This window comes from Symphalangus syndactylus, chromosome 6 (genome assembly GCF_028878055.3).
Source record: "Symphalangus syndactylus isolate Jambi chromosome 6, NHGRI_mSymSyn1-v2.1_pri, whole genome shotgun sequence".
NCBI classification, from domain to species: domain Eukaryota; kingdom Metazoa; phylum Chordata; class Mammalia; order Primates; family Hylobatidae; genus Symphalangus; species Symphalangus syndactylus.
The window spans coordinates 134,115,376-134,134,335 of NC_072428.2; the positions used below are offsets into that span (position 1 = coordinate 134,115,376).

Here is an 18,960-nt window from a genome sequence, read left to right on the forward strand (position 1 = left end):
TTAATCTAGAGATGTCTTAAAGTGTACAGGAGGATGTGCATAGGTTATAGGCAAAGACTAAGCCATTTTATGTCAGAGACTTGAGCATCTGGGGATTATGGTATCTGTGGGGGGTGGGAAGGGTCCTTGGAACCAATCCCCTAGGATGACTGGACATGGTGGATCACTCCTGCTCTCTTTTGCTACCATATCCTCTCCACTGCCACAGAGGTAAGGGCAGGGTAAGTGGAAGCCTAGAGCCACAGAGACAACAGGGTACTCTGGGCTCACCATCAAGAGTAGAGGAGGAAAACTGTTGCGCTGCTCTAGGAGTAGAGGCTGCCTTTTGGAAGATGAGTGGGATAATATGGATTAGGATGGAAAAGAATACTCATACCTAAGAACAATCACTGACTGGGGACTTTGACAGTGGATGGAACACCTCGAGAAATAGGCATCAAGGACGTGAGATGAGGGATGAGGCCAACGACTTTCCATCAGCAAAAAGGAAGGACAGAGTTAGGCGGAACTAAGGACATTTCTGTGTTCAAAATAAACAGCATGCTGTTATTGGGTTTGTCTTATATTACTATGTCTATCAGAAGAAGAGTACACAAAGATACAACTTACCTACTTATACATACTTATAACTTACTTACTTATACAACTTACTTATTATGTCTATCAGAATACACAAAGATACAACTTATTATTTGAATAGCAGTAGATTTTAGCCTAAAACAGATAAGATACAAAAAAAAAATGTAATGTGTGTTTTCTAGCTTCTCCCAAATAGAAAAAAAATAAAATATATATGTATAAAATGATAACAAAAATATCTGGCTTTAAGCCCTCATCACAGGAATTCTTGGAACCCTCTCTCTTCTGACCGATATAAGAGGCAGTATAAACATCTTTGTATGTGTCAGTATATCTTTGTGTGTGTTGGGTTATCATCTGATACCGAAAAGAGTACAATATTACTCATAAATATATACACAGAGACATATACATTTAATAAAATAAATTCAAGATAGATTTTAAAATAGGGCAATAGAAAAATAAGAATAGAAGGTATAAAAATTCACAAAATATACTTTACTATACAATACATCTTTGAAAGGTAGGTTACAATTTTGCTATTCAATTCTATTCTCCAATTCAGAAGGGAAATGTGAGCAATATAAATTTTCCTCAGACTAGCCTTGCTTTCTCAGTTTCTTCTAGAACTTATACTAATACAACTTGTTGTTCAGATGCAATTTTCATAACCTTCTAACTTGAGAAAATAGAAGCACCATCTTCAAGGATAAAAGTCAGTTGAAATTCAGTTCCCCACCCAAATATACTTCCCACCAATAATTACCTAATGTCCTATAATTCACTGGGTGTGGGAATTTCTACTCTCTCCTATCTCAGGGTTAGTTTGATGCCTACCTGCAGTTTTCTTTCAGAGGTTAAAGGGTAATGACTGCCTCCCTTGATTGAATAATCTTAACTTGTATGTTCTGGGGACTCATTTGTTTCCTATATAAAAACCAAACCCCTGACAGATTACCTTGATATGCAGTGAGTAGTGGAATTAGTGAGTCCCCAACTTTTGCAATGTATAATACCCCCCAAATGCCAGAAAAATTAGAGATGAAATAGAAAGGAGAACAAAGAAGAGGGTGATCGTACTAGTCCATTTTCACACTGCTGATAAAGACATACCCGAGACTGGGGAGAAAAAGAGGTTTAATTGAACTTCACAGTTGCACATGGCTGGGGAGGCCTCAGAATCATGGTGGGAGGCAAAAGGCACTTCTTATATGGCAGCGGCAAGAGAAAATGAGAGAGAAGCAAAAGCAGAAACCCCTGATAAACCCATCAGATCTCCTGAGACTTATTCACTATAACAAGAATAGCATGGAAAAGGCCAGCCCCCATGATTCAATTACCACCCCCTGGGTCCCTCCCACAGCACCTGGGAATTCTGGGCGATAACAATTCAAGTTGAGATTTGGGTGGGGGCACAGCCAAACCATATCATTCTGCTCCTGGCCCCTCCAAATCTCATGTTCTCACATTTCAAAACCAGTCATGCCTTCCAAACAGTTCCCCAAAGTCTTAACTCATCTCAGCATTAACCCAAAAGTCCATAGTTCAAAGTCTCATCTGAGACAAGGCAAGTACCTTCCACCCATGATCCTGTAAAATCAAAAGCAAGCTAGTTACTTCCTACATACAACGGGGGTACAGGTATTGGGTAAATACAGCCATTCCAAATGGGAGAAACTGCCCAAAAGAAAGGCATTACAGGCCCCGTGCAAGTCCAAAATCCAGCGGGGCAGTCAAATTACAACGTTCCAAAATGATCTCCTCTGACTCCATGTCTCACGTCCAGGTCACACTGATGCAAGAGGTAGGTTCCCATAGTCTTGGGCAGCTCTGCCCCTGTGGCTTCGCAGGGTATAGCCCCACCTCCTAGCTGCTTTCATGGGCTGGCATTGAGGGTCTCCCACTTTTCCAGGTGCACGGTACAAGCTGTTGGTGGATCTACCATTCTGGGATCTGGAGGACGGTGGCCCTCTTCGCACAGCTCCACTAGGCGGTGCCCCAGTAGGGATTCTGTGTGGAGGCTCTGACCCCACATTTCCCTTCACATTGTGCTAGCAGAGGTTCTCCATGAGGGCCCTGCCCCTGCAGCAAACTTTTGCCTGGGCATCCAGGCGATTCCATACATCTTCTGAAATCTAGGTGGAGGTTCCCAAACCCCAATTCTTGACTTCCATGCACCTGCAGGCTCAACACCACATGGAAGCTGCCACAGTTTGGGGCTTGCACCCTCTGAAACCATGGGCAGAGCTGTACCTTGGCCCCTTTTAGCAATGGCTGGAGCAGCTGGGATGCAGGGCACCAAGTCCCTAGGCTGCACACAGCATGGGGACCCTGGGCCTGGCCCACAAAACCATTTTTTCCTCCTAGTCTTCAGGGTCTGTGATGGGAGGGGCTGCCATGAAGACCTATGACATGTTCTGGAGACATTTTCCCCATTGTCTTGGAGATTAACATTCAGCTCCCTGTAACTTATGCAAATTTCTGCAGCCAGCTTGAATTTCTCCTCAAAAAACAGGTTTCTCTCTTCTGCTGCATCAACTGGCTGCAAATTTTCCAAACTTTTATGCTGTTTCCCTTTTAAAATGAAATGCTTTTAACAGCACCCAAATCACCTCTTGAATGCTTTGCTGCTTAGAAATTTCTTCTGCCAGATACCCTAAATCATCTCTCTCAAGTTCAAAGTTCCACAAATCTCTATGGCAGGGGCAAAATGCCATCAGTCTCTTTGCTAAAACATAACAACAGTCATCTTTGCTCCAGTTCCCTACAAGTTCCTCATCTCTATCTGAAACCACCTCAGCCTGGACCTTATTGTCCATATCAGTATCAGCATTTTTGTCAAAGCCATTCAACAAGTCTTTAGGAAGTTCCAAACTTTCCCACATTTTCTGGTCTTCTTCTGAGCCCTCCAAACTGTTTCAACCTCTGCCTGTTACCCAGTTCCAAAGTCGCTTCCACATTTTCGGGTATCTTTTCATCAGCGCCCCACTCCACTGGTACCAATATACTGTATTAGTTTTCATACTGCTGATAAAAAGACATATCTGAGACTGGGAAGAAAAAGAGGTTTAATTGGACTTACAGTTGCACATGGCTGGGGAGGCCTCAGAATCATGGTGGGAGGCAAAAGGCACTTCTTACATGGCAGTGGCAAGAGAAAATGAGAGAAAAGCAAAAGTGCAAACCCCTGATAAACCCATCAGATCTCGAGACTTAATTCACTATCATAAGAATAGCATGGAAATTCATCATTGAATCAATCATTGAAAAGAATTAGTAGAGGATTGATAAATAAGCAGAGAAAGATAGGAAGAGCATTTCAGATTCAATTACCTCCCTGTGGGTCCCTCCCATAACACGTGGGAATTCTGGGAGATACAAAAAGTATCTATAAAATATTGATAACCTTACTTAATAAAAAATATAAAGAAAAAGTTTTAAATTAGTTTAAAAACAAATAATATGAGAAGAATAATTAGGGAGACAGTCTATACTTTTGGGAAGGGTGGTTTATTATCATAAAATCTCAATTCTCCCCCAAATTAACCTCAAGTAAGATTTCAGTCGGGTTTTCTAAGGATCTCTGAAAACCTCTATAATCTACATGGAAAAATAAAGGTCCACAAATAACTAAATAAATGTTGAGAAAGAGGAGAAAAGTAGAAGTAGGGGAGGGAGTGTCCCAACCAAATCCATAGATGTACTACAAAGCCACTGCCATAGAAACAATTTTGAGCAAGAACATTTAAATGGACAAGTAGAACAGAACAGAGAGCAAGCATCAGAAACAGACTCATCTACTTATAAGAATGTAATACATAATAAAGTTGGTAGCATAAATCAAGGAAAGATGAAAATTGGAGTTTAAAAACTGACATAATAGACTGACATAATTAAGTATCTACTCAATATCATTAGACTAAAAAATAGACTCAGGATGGAAAATAAAGCTTTTAAGATAATATAGAAGAATTAATGTGTGGCAAAATTGTTACACATTTCTGTTCAGATTACTAGGAGACAATATTTTCAATATCTAAAACTTACAGATAACTAACATTGAGATTATACAAGTGACAGGGCCAGATTTACATCTCAAAAAGATCACCTAAGGGTGCAGCAAATTGTATCTACTCTTTCTCTTCTTTTTCTTTTTCTTTTTGAGATGGGGTCTCATTCTGTCACCCAGGCTGGAGTACAGTGACATGATCCTGGCTCACGGCAGCCTCAACCTCCTTGGCTCAAGCCATCCTTCCACCTCAGCTTTTGCAAGGCAACAAGAAAGTTTTGCAAGGATACAAGAAAGTTTTGCAAGGCAACAAGAAAATGAGAGTAACTCAACAGAAAAGTAGACAAAGGCATGATAGGCAATATGAATAATAACATGCTAACAAATTTACTGAGATCCTCAACCCACTAGTAACCAGAGAAATGAAAATTAAACAGCAGTGAAATACCGCTTTGAATCTACTCAGTTGAACAAAACATGCCCAGTGTTGGTGGGGACATGGGGCTACAGAGACTCCTGCACTGTGATCAATACACAGTCAGTGCAGCCATTCTAGGGAACAATAGCCAGGATCTGGTTAAATAAGCACACCATCGCTTTCCAACCCCAGAATCCCAATCCTGGATGTTCACATCCCAGAGAAATTCTCACACAGGTCCGTAAAGGATGTATACAAGGCTGCTCATTACAGCATTGTTTGTGATACAGGGAAGGTGAAAGGATTTGGGTGGCCACCACTGAAAGTGAGAATAGGTAAAATATGATGAATTCAGACTGTGGAACAGCAAGCACTGGTTAGAAGCAAAAGACTACAGATACACAAAGGAAAATGAGTAGATGTTTAAAACTTGTCCTAATTCTAATAAGTAAAAAATGTAAAGTCAATAAAAGACAGCATTTATGTAAATTAAAAACACATACAAACAGTGCAGAATTCGTTATAATAAGAAAGCAATAAGTGAAATAAGGGAGGAGCTTGAACAAACCAAAGAAACCAAATGATACTGTGCCATGATGATTTCAAGTAATTCTATTTTCTGCATCTGCCTTCCCCCAATTTACCAAAATAGTGACATTGCAATAAAACCTGCAAAGTGCCTTTATAGAGATTAGCTCTAGTGCTCACTTCAGCAGCACATATACCATATATATTAAAAATTATATACATAAAATACATTAGCTCTAAAGGGTGTGGATGTTTAGAGGACAGAATAAGAAAAGGCTTCACCAAGAAGGTGACAACAGAGATGGATCTTGGAGGACTTGTAAGAGTTTATAGAAAGTAGGGAAAAGGGGAGCGTAATCTGAGGGCAACTATAAAAGCAAAGGTTTCTAAATACAAGCAAAAGATAAGAAAGGAGAAAACAGGCTGTGTGCAGTGGCTCATACCTACAATCCCTGCACCTTGGGAGGCTGAGGTGGGAGGATCACTTGAGCCCTGGAGTTTGACAGCAGCATGTGCAACATAGTGAGACCCCATGTCTACAAAAAATTTAAAAATGAGCCAGGTGTGGTGGTGCATGCCTGTAGTCCCAGCTATTTGGGAGGCCGAGGTGGAAGGATGGCTTTAGCCCAGGAGGTTGAGGCAGCAGTGAGCCATGATCACGTCAGCCAGGATCACATCACTGCACTCCAGTCTGGGTGACAGAATGAAACCCTATCTCAAAAAGAAAAAGAAGGGAAAGAATTGATACAACTTGCTGCACCTTCAAGTGACATTTTTGAGATGAAAATCTGGCCCTGTCACTCTCCCTTAGATCCTCCAATGGATTACCTTGCCCTCAAAATAAAGATCAAATTCCTTAATATGGTCTACTAGGCCCACGTGATCCCTAGTCTCTGCTCATATCTTCAGTTTCATCTTTTACTATGGTATTTCCACCTCTGTCCTCCAGATCTGAAATTCTCTAGCTTTCCTTCAATGACATTCCTGCCTCCAAATTACAAATTTCTCAAACCCTCCAGAAGAGGTCATTCTCGGGCCATATATATATATACTTTCAGAAATCAAAAATAAAATTCTAAGGCCTCCCAACCATCTGAAAGGACCCCTTCTCTAGGCCAAGGGCATTCCAAAGTTAAGCTGAGAAACTGTTTCAGGCCATGATGGAAGTGGGGGTCAGACACGCCTCCTTATGCCCTCCTCTTTTTTGGAATTCAGGAAAAACCGACCGGCATTAACATCAACACAGACCTAAGGTCTGATAAGAAACATTTACCATCTATTCTCTCTGAAACCTGCTACTTGGAAGCTTCATGTACATGATAAAACCTTGGTCTCTGCTATTGTGAGTAGTGCCGCAATAAACATATGTGTGCATGTGTCTTTATAGCAGCACGATTTATGTTCCTTTGGGTATATACCCAGTAATGGGATGGCTGGGTCAAATGATATTTCTAATTCTAGATAACCAACCCAAATGTCCAACAATGATAGACTGGATTAAGAAAATGTGGCACATATACACCATGGAATACTATGCAGCCATAAAAAAGGATAAGTTCATGTCCTTTGTAGGGACATGGATGAAGCTGGAAACCATCACTCTCAGCAAACTATCTCAAGGATAAAAAACCAAACACTGCATGTTCTCACTCAGAGGTGGGAATTGAACAATGAGAACACTTGGACACAGGAAGGGGAACATCACACACCGGGGCCTGTTGTGGGTGGGAGGAGAGAGGAGGGATAGCATTAGGAGATATACCTAATGTAAATGACAAGTTAATGGGTTCAGCACACCAACACGGCACATGTATACATATGTAACAAACCTGCACGTTGTGCACATGTACCCTAGAACTTAAAGTATAATAAATATATATATATTAAAAAAGAAAACAACCTTGGTCTCCACAGCCCCTTAACATATCCCAGACATTCCTTTCTATTGATAATAATTATTTTGACCAGTTACTAATCAGAAAATTTATAAATCTACCTATGACCTGCAAGGCCTCCTACCCCTACCCTCAAATTGTCCCACCCTTCCAGACTGAACCAATGCAAATCTTACATGTATTGATTGATGTATTATGGCTCCCCAAAATGTATAAAAGCAAGGCTGTACCCTGACCACTTTGGGCACATGTCATCAGAACCTCCTGAAACCCTGTCATGGGTACATCCTTAACTTTGGCAAAATAAACTTTCTAAACTTTCTTTTGAGACTTGTCTCAGGTACTTTTGAGTTCACACTTTTTAGCATCCATCAAACTTATTATAGTAATTTAATATTAAGTAATCATTTGTTTAATGTTTATGTGGGCAAAACCTAGGTCCTTGAGATCAAAGACCACGTGCACAACTACATCCCTAGCCCCTCATTCAACGCTTTGCACAATATGGGTTGAGTATCCCTTATCTGAAATGCTTGGGACCAGAAGTGTTTTGGTTTTTGGATTTCTTTGGATTTGGGAATACCTGCAGGTACTTAACCAGTTGAGCGTCCCAAATCCAAAAATCCCAAATGTCGAATGTTCCAATGAACACTTCCTTTGAGTATCATATTTCACAATTTGGAGCATTTTGGATTTGGGATTTGAGGATTAGGTCTGCTAAACCTATACATGTGTTGAATGATTGCATAAATTAAGGAATGGAGTAGGAGTGCTTTGGTTGGGGTGGGAACAGGTGATTCTGTTTCAGACAGCTACCCAAGGCAGTAGCATCTAAATAAGAGTTGGGGTCAATTATGGAACCACTGGCCCTGTTCTTTCAATGTTCTACACAATGAGATCCTCAGTGTATTCACTGGGGGAACGAGATAAAAATATTAGAACTTTCAATGACATTTATTTTTACCTTATTATTTTAAAACATCTGTGTTTGCATATCATACAGAAGTACACATATACAATTTATAAATAAATAAAACATGCATATATTGGGGAAATGCCTGCTCAAAATTTTTTTATTGACAGAAGGTAGGATGAAAGATGTTTAAAAATCACTGCTGTGGGTCAGAGAGTTTCCACTATTATTAGGCATCCAAATCAGCAAGGAGCTATTTTCAAATAGTTCTGTTTGACCCCAAACCTACAGAATTAAAACTCCATGGGTTTAGGGCAATGGCAAATTCAGGATGCTGATCAGACGATTATGATAGAAGCCTCTGCTAAAGAACCACTGCTTTTCTATCAGGATTCCTAAACCTGGCTTCTCATCCTGATCATAATCATCTTAAAAACAAACAACAGTCAGGCACAGTGGCTCATGCTTGCAACCCCTGCACCCAAGGAAGCTGAGGGAGGAGGATCCCTTGAGGCCAGGAGTTCAAAGTCAGTTTGGGAAAATAGAGAGTAGTGAGACCCCATCTCTACAAAAAAATTAAAAATGAGCTGTACATGGTGGTGTGCACCTGTAGTCCCAGCTACCAGGGAGGCTGAGGTGAGAGGATGGCTTGAGCCCAGGAGTTCAAGGCTGCAGTGAGCTATGATCACACCACTGCACTCCAGCCTAAGCGAGATAGCAAGACCCTGTCTCATAGATAGATAGATGGATGGATTTTAAGGAAATTTTGCCGATTTGCCAGGTTTGGGAGCCACTGTGTCAGAAGTGTTCGAACCACAGTGACTCCATCATAAATAGGGACTTGGTAAAATAAAGCTGAGACCTACGGGGCTACATTCCCAGGAGGTTAGGCGTTCTTAGTCACAGGATGAGATGGGGGGTCGGCACAAGATACAAGTCACAAGGACCTTTCTGATAAAACAAGATACAGTAAAGACACCAGCCAAAACCCACCAAATCCAAAATAGTGATGAAAGTGACCTCTCTGGTCATCCTTACTGCTCATTATATGCTACTTATAATTCATTAGTGTGCGAAAAGACACTCCCATCAGTGCCATGACAGCTTAAAAATGCCAGGCAATGTCTGGACTTTAGACCCTATACGGTCTAAAGTGGACAGGAACCCTCAGTTCTGGGAACTGCCTGTCCCTTTCTTGGAACACGCATGAATAATCCACCCCTTGTTTAGCATATAATGAAGAAATAACTGTAAGTATACTCAGTCGAACAGCCCATTCTTTTATTCCTTTGCTTTCTTAATAAACTTGCTTTCCCTTTACGGACTTGCCCCAAATTCGTTCTTGTGCAAGGCCCATGAACACTCCCTTGGGGTTGGGATCAGAACCTCTTTCTGGTAATAATTACAGTAGAGCCAGAACTCCACTAAATGAACTTTACTGGTTATAGTCTCCTTAAGAACAGGAATTGGGCCGGGCGCGGTGGCTCACGCCTGTAATCCCAGCACTTTGGGAGGCCGAGGAGGATGGATCACAAGTCAGGAGATCAAGACTATCCTGGCCAACATGGTGAAACCCCATCTCTACTAAAAATACAAAAAATTAGCCGGGCATGGTGGCGGGCACCTGTAGTCCCAGCTACTCGGGAGGCTGAGGCAGGAGAATGGCATGAACCTGGCAGGCAGAGCTTGCAGTGAGCCTAGATCATACCACTGCACTCCAGCCTGGGCGACAGAGCGAGACTCCATCTCGAAAGAACAGGAACTGGCTAAGCGCAGTGGCTCACGCCTGTAATCCTGCCAGCACTTTGGGAGGCTGAGGCAGGTGGATCACTTGATCCCAGGAGTTTCAGACCAGCCTGGGCAACAAAGTGGGACCCTCATCTCTACAAAACAATACAAAAATTAGCCAGGCATGGTGGTGTGTACCTGTAGTCCCAGCTACTCAGGAGGCTGAGGTGGGAGGATCGCTTGAGCCTGGGAGGTAGAGACTGCAGTAAGCCATGATAGCACCACCGCACTCCAGTCTAGGCAACAAAGCAAGACCCTGTCTCAAAAAAAAACAAAAAAATAAGGAACAGTGATCATTCCCATCCCCATCCCTATCTTCCAAAAATTTTGGATGGGGAAAATTCCAAAACATCCCAAATCCAAACATTTCAAAAGACAAAAAGCAAGACAACCTGAATAACAGCGCTTCCAGGGATTGCTCACTGTAGGGCAGGCAGGCAAGGACCCACTCCCTCTTCATGACTGCAACACCTCACCATAGCTATAACCAGCCTCCAGGAGGACCTGGGCATTCTCAGATATTATGTACCAGACGTTTTGGAGATGCTCAAATGAATGAGATTTGGAAGCATACATATTTTTCTATGATATATGCACTCAAGTTAAAAATGTCTTTGTATAGGAAATTCGAGAAATATGAGCCTCTAGTCTAGAGACTTAGGAAGAGTGATAGTGTAACTGCTGACCTATTAGCATCACACAGAGGCATCATCACTTTGGCATTGGTTTATAAACTCACCGACAAGATAATCTTTTCCTCCTCCAAACTCCCATGGCACCTCTAGCATAAAGTGCACTGCACTTCAACATTGTTGTTCATCTGTCACATCCATTACACTGTGAGCTCCTTGACATCAGGGTAGGCAACCTATTCATCTTTTAGAACCCAGCAGAGCTGGTAAGAGGCTGTTCTTTTTTTTTTTTTTTTTTTTTTGAGATGGTGTCTTGCTTTGTTGCCCAGGCTGGAGTGCAGTGGTGCAATCTCAGCTCACTGCAATCTCCACCTCCCGGGTTCAAACGATTCTCCTGTCTCAGCCTCCTGAGTAGCTGGGATTACAGGTGCAAGCCACTGCGCCTGGCTAATTTTTGTATTTTTTTTTAGTAGAGGCGGGCTTTCGCCATGTTGGCCAGGCTGCTCTTGAACTCCGGACCTCAGGTGATCCACCCACCTCGGCCTCCCAAAGTGCTGGGATTACAGGCATGACCCACCACACCCGGCCAGGGCTGTTCTTTTTTTTAAGGCAATGGCACTCTTTCCCTCTCTCCCTCCCGACCATTCCACCAAACATCTCCCACAGATACGAACCATGGAGAACATCAGGTATTTTCAACTTTGCTAATCAACTCTTTAAAATGATAGTCCATTTTAGAACTCGAAAAAGTATTTACTATACCATTTATTGACCCCAAGTTGGGCTTTCCTCCTCTTAAAGTTCAATGAACTACAAGAATTTGTGGATTAAAAAAAAAAAATTTAACCCAAAGACTCCTAGTGACCTTTGCTCGAGCTAACACAGCATCTCTTAATTCAGCTCTAAAGGATGTGAAGAGCTCCAGGCCTGAGGCACCATGCTGTGCAGCAATTTACTTCTTCATTGCACCAGGCCCATCCCTCATTGCCCACAGCATCCAGGGGTAAACTCGGAACAAAAGATTGCTTACACTTTCATAACTTCAAAAATTACATCACACATGCATGTCCAGTGTTAAACTACAACTGATTACACGTACTGTCTAAAGAAATTGTTGAATACTTGCTCTGCTTTTCTCCCTGTTGGCCTTACAATCCCTGTTTCTAATTTCCTTCCATCCTCGGGTCATAAAACTTTATACCCAGTGGCCTGGCACAGAAGTTTCTTTTCTTGTTTCCCTAATATCCTTAAAGCAGGCATTGCAGTCCACTGTACTTCTTCCTTCTATACAAGCTGGAACACCCTGAGTCCTAAGCTTTACTGTGCTTAAGAATGACCCGTGGGAGGCTGAGGCAGGTGGTTCACGAGGTCAGGAGTTCAAGACCAGCCTAGCCAGTATGGTGAAACCCCATCTCTACTAAAAATACAAAAAAATTAGCCAGGCGTGGTGGCGGGTGCTTGCAACCCCAGCTACTTATGAGGCTGAGGCAGAGAATTGCCTGAACGTGGGAGGCAGAGGTTGCTGTGAGCCAAGATCGTGCCACTGCACTCCAGCCTGGGCAACAGAGTAAGACTCCGTCTCAAAAAAAAGAATGACTCACAAAGTGAATTGGAGACTCCAATGCAGGTGTACCACAAACTACACTTTGATCTATGGTGTGGCAGATGTCACAGCCAGATCACCCTCACATCAACAAACTATACTTTGAGACCCTCTGCACACTTAGTTGTTATATACATTATTAATAATTCACAAGTACACACAATTGTGAATTATTAAAAATTCACAATTCATTCATTCACTCAGGTCGAGGTGGTCTCTTTCTTTCTTAAACTCCTATCCTTTTCCTACACCCATGACTTAATATCTCTGAGAATAAGTGAATTTCTAAATGTCTGAGTTAATAGAAACATTCCTTTTACAAGCAAAACAGACCATTTCCTCAGTAACCCTTCCCAGAACCACCCATCTTACCACTCTTACCACTACTGACTAAAAAAAAAGAAAAATAGGTAGTGCCGACTAAACGAGGCAAGCTGAAGCCCACGGCTCCAGGACACAAATGATGACAGCTGTGACTAAACTCCTAGGCAAGGCTCTTTCATGTGTCTATCTGGCCAGTAGGCCTCTACATCTTGAAAGCAAGGTAGCAACAATGAGGATAAAAGGGCCAGGCTGTGAAATGCAAGTTCAAAGCAAGTAGCAAAGTATTAATAGTTAAGCTTCTTTCTGTGAATAAAACACAAAGCTCTAGAGGCAGCCCCCGCAAAATCAAGAGCAGAACTCCTCGAGGAGTCCTCTCACAAACAGAGAAAGTACTCAGAGAGCACATCGTTGTATTCACCTCCAACAGTCAATTCTTAAAATCTGACTTAATCATTTTATCTTCAGAAAACAGCACAATACTAAAATCCATTCCCTGTCTTATTTTCCCATTGCCCCTGCATTCATTCAAGGTGTCTTCTTTTCTTACCTACATGACTACAATATCCATCTAATTGTTACAACAGCTATCTGATTGCCTTCCTTGCCTCTCCACTTCACTACCCATACCAGTCCATTCTCTAAACTGCCCCCAGAGCTTTTTTTTTTTAAAATCTAACCTTATAATCTGATCTCATCATGACCTTGCAAGAAACCCTTCCAAGGAGGCCTATCCCCAGAAGGATAAAGTCCAAACTCAGTAGCAGGAATGGCCTACAAGGCCTTTCATGATTTGGCTGCCCGACTACCCTTCCAACTTCATTCTCTGTCATTTCTTCACCACATCTCATGTTAAACCCACATTATTTGCACATCCCTGAACAGAGGGCACTCAGGCTTGTATTTTTGCATATTTCACTTCTGCTATTGGTATGCTTTTCCTATATCCTCCTCTATACCAGGTTAACAGAATTTTTTTTTTGAGACAGATTCTCGCTCTGTAGCCCAGGCTGGAGTGCAGTGGTGCGATCTCGGCTCACTGCAAGCTCTGCCTCCCAGGTTCAAGCCATTCTCCTGCCTCAGTCTCCCAAGCCCAGCTAATTTTTTTTGTACTTTTAGTAGAGATGGGGTTTCCCCATGTTAGCCAGGATGGTCTCAATCTCCTGGCCTCATGATCCACCCGTCTCGGCCTCCCAAAATGCTGGGATTAAAGGCGTGAGCCACCATGCCGGCCAGTAACAGAATATTTTTAAAAGACAAGTCAACTCAAATCTCACCTTAGCTGGGCACGCTGGCTCACGCCTGTAATCCCACCACTTTGGGAGGCCGTGGTGAGTGAACTGCTTGAGTCAAGGAGTTCAAGATCAGCCTGGGTAACATGACAAAACTCTGTCTTTACAAAAATATACCAAAAATTAGCCAGGTGTGTATGGTGGTACATGTCTATAGTCCCAGCCCCAGGAGGCTGAGGTGGGAGGATCACCTAAGCCCAGGAGTTTGAGGCTATGGTGAGCCGTGATCGCGCCACTACACTCCTGCCTAGGTGACACAGTGAGACCCTATCTCAAAAAGAAAAATATATATATAATCCACCTTATCCATTCAGGCTTCTCTGATTCCCCAAGCAGTGCCACCTACTCTCTCCTTTATGCTTCCATTGTACTTTGTGTCCATCTCAACATAACACTTACCACACTCTGCTGTCGTTATTTGCTACCTGTTCCTCTCCTCAATCAGACTGAGAGCTTCTTGAAAGCAGAGATCTTGTCTTTGTATATCTGGTTTCTAAGAATGCATACTGAATAAACGAATAGAAGAAAAAATGAATGAGACAATTAGTATGTATGCCTTGAATGGCACTAAATTTAGGCTCATGCCAATCAATGTGCAAAGGTTGAGAAAATAAATAAGGGGAAGCCAAGGATAGAAAATAAAACTATACTCATCAGAATAGAATAGGATAGGCCGGGTGTGGTGGCTCACGCCTGTAATCCCAATCACGTGGGGTCAATAGTTTGAGACGAGCCTGGCCAACATAGTGAAACCCCATCTCTACTAAAAACACAAAATTAGCCAGGCGTGGTGGTACGCACCTGTAATCCCAGCTACTGGGGAGGCTGAGGCAGGAGAATCACTTGAACCCAGGAGGCGGAGGTTGCAGTGAGCCTAGATCGTGCCACTGCACTCCAGCCTGGGCTGGACAGAGCAAGACTCCATCTCTGAAAAATAAAATAAAGTAAAGTAAAGTAAAATAAAATAATAAAGTAAAATAAAATAAAATACAATAAAATAAAATACCAGAATAGAAGAGGATAGCTAAGAACCATGGCGGCCAAGTCAGCCTGGCTTCAACAGAGACGAATGGAGAGACCACAGTCACCCCCATTAACAGAAGAACTGGGGCCAGGCACGATGGCTCATGCCTATAATCCCAGCACTTTGGGAGGCCGAGGCAGGCAGATCATGAGGTCAGGAGTTCGAGATCAGCCTGACCAATATGGTGAAACCCCATCTCTACTAAAAATACAAAAATTAGCCGGGTGTGGCAGCACATGCCTGTCATCCCAGCTACTCAGGAGGCTGAGACAGGAGAACCGCTTGAACCCAGGAGGCAGAGGTCGCCATGAGCCGAGATCATGCCACTGCACTCCAGCCTGGCGACAGAGCGAGACTCCATCTCAAAAAAAAAAAGAGAAGAACTGAGTTCAAAATCAGTTCCAAAGGTTCAATGTTGGGTCACAGGATCAGGCAAAAAGCAGAGGCAGAAAGGCCTTAGGAGTGTTCCAAGAACTAGCACTGGACCAGCTGAGAGTCAGAAAGAGTTCACCACGTGGGAACAATGCAGCCAGTCATGTGGGATGGTGGCACCATGACAGTATCTAGTCAGGACAATGACAGCCCCAGGGACAACGCTGATGAGTTCCTGCTTCAAAAAAGGTCATTGTCATTCCTTTAGTCCTGATACCTAGAACTACACAGGATCGTTCCCTGCCTCTCCCCAAGCCCCATAACTCGATCTTAAAGGCATTATTGTCAATTAAAGTAGTCCCAAGTTGCAGAAGCTATTTTTATTCAGCCTCGTCTAATACAGCTTTCATTTTAAAATAGCTTTATTTTGAATCTATTTACTGTTCCCAGCCCCTATCACTTTGTTCTTATAAATGTATTCATTCCACATGCATCACTGACAGGAGCTGCTAGGAAAGGAAACTAACCCATCTTGACCACCTTTACACATCGGGTACTTATACTAAGGTGATTTCTATATATTACATTATTGAATCACCACAACAATCCAGTGATGTAGGTATTATTACATATTATTATCCCCATTTAAGACATTAGGGAAATGAAATGTAGGAAGATTCAGAGAAAGCACAGGAAGGTGAATATGCCCAAGATTTTACATTAAGTAAATGGAATGCAGGATTCAAATTTACCCTGTCTGAATCTAAATCTCATTCTCTTTCCATTGCATCATTCTCTCTCCTCTCAAGGCCTTTATAGAGGAAATATAGGCCCAAATAAAATATCAAAATCTCAGGATGGGATGACAGGCCTGATTAAGAAACCCAGTCACCAAGACCAAGCAGTAAGAAATGAAAAAATAAATAAATAAATAAAATGCTGAGAACCATACTCTGCAAAGTGAAAGGAAGAATACCTGGGAGACCTAGAGTGACCTCCACATGCAAATACACCCTGCAGACAGGAACACACTTGATGGGAAGAGCAAACTCCCTAAATGGTCGGTGGTAACTTTCCTACTAGTTGAAAAGTCAGGAAAAGCCTTGTGTGCTAACTCTCTGGACAAGCGCACAAGAATCCAGGGTTGTGACTTCAAAAACCAAAATATGCTGACAAGTCAGAGCTGGCAGAACAAAAGGAGGTCGAGTTGATCAGAAGAGAGAGAAAGAGAGCACTGTAATCAAGGAGAACCAACTGAAGCTGGAGGGAAGCAGAAAGAATAGATAGCCAGGCTGGTTCAGGAGGCAGTTCTGGCACCTCTGACCCCATTGCCCACCCCCAGTAGGCAGCCTGAAATATGCCAGAGGTCAACAATTTTTTTTTTCTTTTTTTTAGACAGAGTCTTGCTCTGTCAACCAGGCTGGAGTGCAGTGGTGCAATCTCAGCTCACTGCAACCTCTGCCTCCTGGGTTCAAGTAATTCTCCTGCCTCAGCCTCCCAAGTAGCTGGGAATACAGATGCCCACCACCACGCCCAGCTAATTTTTGTATTTTCAGTAGAGAAGGGGTTTCGCCATGTTTGGCTAGGCTGGCCTCAAATTCCTGACCTCAGGTGATCCACCAGCCAAGGCCTCCCAACGTGCTGGGATTACAAGTGTGAGCCACCACCCCCGGCCCAGAGGTCAACAGCTTCTGCCCTAGATCAGAAGTTTACACACTTTGCTCACTCGTTATAAATCAAAGACCCTCCATACCTGGGAATGAGTTTTGTATTCCAGCCTAGAAGTAGAGCCAGTCCCAGTCCGAACTTTTTGCCTTTCTGTACTCCCAGTTCTTACCCCTTTGCTGAGCCTAGGACACATGCAAGGCCTGCCCTTCTTAATCCAGATTTTTGAGTCTTAATCCCAATTTTTCCTATTGTTTCCCATATACTCCATGGCAGCTTAGAGTAGGCTGAAAACTGCTGAACTGTTTAAGAGTTAATCCTTCAGAGTAACACGGCAGAAGTAGCACACTCTTTGAACATAAAGCTGTTCAGGACTCTATTACAGAAGAGGCTATACTTCCTTAATTACATTCTATTCTACAGCCACCTCAAAAGAACTAGTGAACACGTTCAACCAGAATCATTGGCAACAGCTAGTGGGCACAGTGATCTGGAAATGGTCTAGCCAAGCTGTTTGGGCTGTAGACTATGGCATTCCTAAGAGCAAAATAGGCAAGGAGTCCATTAATATTTCACCTGACTTATGTCACCATGGAAACCCCTGGAGTAGTGAATGGCTTTGGGGGGTGGTCAGATTCAACCAAAAATAACAGAAATCTCTGTCCCCCAGGTAAAGGATTCCTACTTTGTGTGTGTCTGTGTGTGCACACACGTACACTCAGAGACTTTTGGCATTCTTTGAAGTCACTAGAGGGGCACAGAGATAAACCCACGCAGCCTTGGCCTCCAAGACTAACAGAACACAACGTTTCCCTGAAAGAATAAAAAAAAAAATACAGGCATAAGAAAACACACAAACATGGGCTTAGCGATTTAAATACACACACGCACACACACACACACAGGCCCTAGAAGGAACATACACCCTGAGATATGCACTCATTCTAAAATAAACTCGGGAGTACAGAAGGACACGGGCATGTCCTTTCAGAGAGGCACACTTCTAGGCCCTAAGTAGGAGAAGGAAGAGGGGAGAGGCAGAGGCAGAGGGAGAGGGACAGGGAGAGGGGGAAGAGAGAGGGAGAGAGAGAGAGAGAGAGAAAGGAAGAAGGGGGCGGAGGAGGAGAAGAAGACACTTTTTATTCTATAGGAGGAGACATCACGGAAGAGAAATTAACACTGAGGCCTTGGCCGGGCGCGGTGGCTCACGCCTGTAATCCCAGCACTTTGGGAGGCCGAGGCGGGCGCATCACCTGAGGTCAGGAGTTTCCAGACCAGCCTGGCCAACATGGCGAAACCCGGCCTCTACTAAAAAACACAAAAATTAGCCGGGCATGGTGGCGCGGATCTGTAATCCCAGCTACTCGGGAGGCTGAGGCAGGAGAATCTCTTGAACCCGCAGACGGAGGTTGCAGTGAGCCGAGATCGTGCCATTGCACTCCAGCCTGGGCAACAAGGCGAGACTACGTCTTAGAAAAACAACAACAACAACAACGAACAAACAAAAAACCACTGAGGCCTGAAGATAAAGACACATGTACAACCACGGATGTCAGACTTCCAGAGGCACGGCCAAGGCAAAAGACAAACACATACAGACTGAAGCAGGCAGACAGGCCGGGTCCAGAGTCAGGCTCCGGTGAAGCTCCGAAGAAACAAACACGCAGGGAGATTTCGGAGGCGTCCGAGGACACCGCGGGGCCCGACTGGCTCCCTCTGTCTCTATGCGCGCCCCTTCCCCGGGTCACCCCGCCTGCGCCCGACCTGCGCCCGCGCACCGCGCCCTCGGGGCTCCCTGGGACAGCCCGCGGCCTGGCCCGTGCGCCCGGGCTCCCCTCCCCGCCGGCCCGGCACTTCCCAGCTCTGACGCGAGAGCTTCTTTCACACCAATGGGGCTCGCGCGCGGAGGGGCCCTGCCCCT

At 43.6% G+C, this 18,960-nt stretch overlaps 1 long non-coding RNA gene across 3 annotated transcripts; it reads right to left on the reverse strand.

Moving 5' to 3' along the window:
* Nucleotides 1-972: 972 nt before the first annotated feature.
* LOC134737054 (uncharacterized) lies at nt 973-18,949 on the reverse strand. Of its 3 annotated transcripts, XR_010121615.1 has the most exons (5): nt 18,804-18,875; nt 17,128-17,852; nt 14,780-14,905; nt 14,378-14,484; nt 973-3,629 (listed from the first exon to the last, which is right to left on the reverse strand). It is a non-coding gene; the product is annotated as an uncharacterized lncRNA (long non-coding RNA). The 3 variants fall into 3 exon arrangements; XR_010121614.1 differs by lacking the exon at nt 17,128-17,852 and having other exon boundaries at nt 18,804-18,949; XR_010121616.1 differs by lacking the exon at nt 17,128-17,852 and having other exon boundaries at nt 18,636-18,841.
* Between the last annotated feature and the right edge of the window lie 11 nt (nt 18,950-18,960).